The following is a 2222-nucleotide window of genomic DNA, read 5'->3' on the forward strand; positions in this document are numbered from 1 at the left end:
GTCACACAGGATGTCTGTCCTTTCAACTAGTAGCAATTTTTCAAGCTCCTAATACTGCTGAAAAATACTAGATTTCAGCAAACTAGTAGACAAGACCTCTCTTCCCGGAAGACAGGCCAAGTCTTCCTTAGCACTACAGGTTTCAACAACTTGAAGAAGTCAACTGCAAAATGGTTCTGGCAGCCTTAGGAATTCCACTCCACTTCCCTGAGGTCAGCCCAGCCAAGGGTGTTTTCCGTTGTAACCAGCAGGTTCCTGGGGGAAGTCCGGATCTCCAGGGCCCCATTGCAAAGACCCAATTACCGGGAACTGGGCAAAAACCTTGAGAGGCAAATTTGCAAAGCTTGGACTGAGCCTGAACTTCTATGTACTTTCCAGTGGTGTTCCTCTAACCTTACTCTACTGCATTGGTGAAGTGTTAAAGTGAATCCCCTGCATATAACTGATCCAGGAAGATGAAGTCATTACTGACAAGCCCAGACACATTCCTTGCGCTGCCCCTGATCCTTATCAAAGGCAAGATTTATCAAGTGATAGAAGTGAAAACACAGGGAGGGGAGCGGCGCGGGCGATGCGGGCCTGGCCTTGGCGCCCCTGCGAGCCCCAGGCCGGCGACCCCGCCCGGTGAGTGGGCCCCTGGGCCCGAGCCCATGTCGGACGCCGCCGGCCGCGCGTGCACGCGGTGCCTGAGGATGATGCCCACGTCGCGCTGCTGAGCCTCGCGCTCTGCATCTCCCTGGCCTTCTGGGTGGTGTCTCTGACCGCCAGCACCTACTACGGCAACTTACACCCTATTTCTCCTTGGCGTTGGCTGTTCTCTGTCGTCGTTCCTGATTTGATCGTCTCCAATGGCTTTAAAAAGAAAAGTCTAGACCACAGTGGGGCCTTGGGAGGGCTTGTGGTTGGATTTATCCTAAGCATTGCAAATTTCAGCTCTTTTACCTCTTTGCTGATGTTTTTCCTTTCTTCTTCAAAACTCACTAAATGGAAGGGAGAAATAAAGAAGCCTCTAGATTCAGAATACAAAGAAGGTGGGCAGAGGAATTGGGTTCAGGTGTTCTGCAATGGGGCTGTGCCCACAGAGCTGGCCCTGCTGTACATGATAGAAAATGGCCCCGGGGAGATCCCGATAGATTTTTCCAAGCAGTACACCGCTTCCTGGATGTGTCTGTCTCTCTTGGCTGCACTGGCCTGCTCTGCTGGAGACACCTGGGCTTCAGAAGTGGGCCCGGTTCTGAGTAAAAGCCCGCCGAGGCTAATAACAACCTGGGAAAAAGTTCCAGTTGGTACCAATGGAGGGGTCACGGTGGTGGGCCTTGTCTCCAGTCTACTTGGCGGTACCTTTGTGTGCATCACCTACTTCCTCACACAGTTGGTCTTCATTAATGATTTAGGCATTTCTGCTCCCCAGTGGCCCATTATTGCATTTGGGGGTCTGGCTGGATTACTAGGATCAGTTGTGGACTCATATTTAGGAGCTACAATGCAATTTACTGGTTTAGACGAAAGCACAGGCATGGTGGTCAACAGCCCAGCGAATGAGGTGAAGTACATAGCGGGGAAACCCATTCTTGATAACAACTGAAGAAAACAGGTTCACTGCATTGTTATTGCCCTCTTACTCCCAACTGCTGCTTGGGGTTTCTGGCCCATGGAGTGAACTTTTTTTTTCCTTTACAAAGGTTGAAAACTGTGGCAAAGTCAGCTAAATTTGCAATTCCAAGTTTCATCCTAAGAAGAATAATTGTAATGGCAAAGAGGAAATACCAGCTCTTCCCATATTCCATTGTGATGAAATTCCACATTTTTCCTCTCATTAACTCCCCTGTAACAGCTGACCTCTTTGTAGTGAAAGAGATGTGTGCATAGACCTTATTCATATTTTTCTTCTGAATAGAGCTTCTTAAGCAATGAAACTATAATGTCCCTATATATTGCTGAGCTGAAAGTTCCTACGTGGTAAATACAAATTTTGTTTTGTTTAAACCAGTGTAGGGACTAAAAATATAATGCCACTAGTACCAGTTGCCCAAATTTTAGTTTTGGGGAATTTAAACTGATGTGTGTGGAAGCCTGAATAAATGTAGTCCTGGACTTCTTCCATTACTTGCTATTTCCAGTTGTGAAAAGTGTGGAGTTTAAGTTCTTAGTATGCTACTCCACATTTGTTTTTCCTTCCTCAGGGTTAGAATGAAAATAAAGTATATGTCTTTTTCATATGA

The 2222-nt window shown here is 47.1% G+C and overlaps 1 pseudogene; it reads left to right on the plus strand.

Annotated features, from left to right (window-relative positions):
- Positions 1-650: 650 nt before the first annotated feature.
- On the plus strand, positions 651-2222 carry LOC140596498 (transmembrane protein 19 pseudogene; annotated as a pseudogene).

This window comes from Vulpes vulpes, unplaced genomic scaffold (genome assembly GCF_048418805.1).
Source record: "Vulpes vulpes isolate BD-2025 unplaced genomic scaffold, VulVul3 Bu000000700, whole genome shotgun sequence".
In the NCBI taxonomy this organism is placed as follows: domain Eukaryota; kingdom Metazoa; phylum Chordata; class Mammalia; order Carnivora; family Canidae; genus Vulpes; species Vulpes vulpes.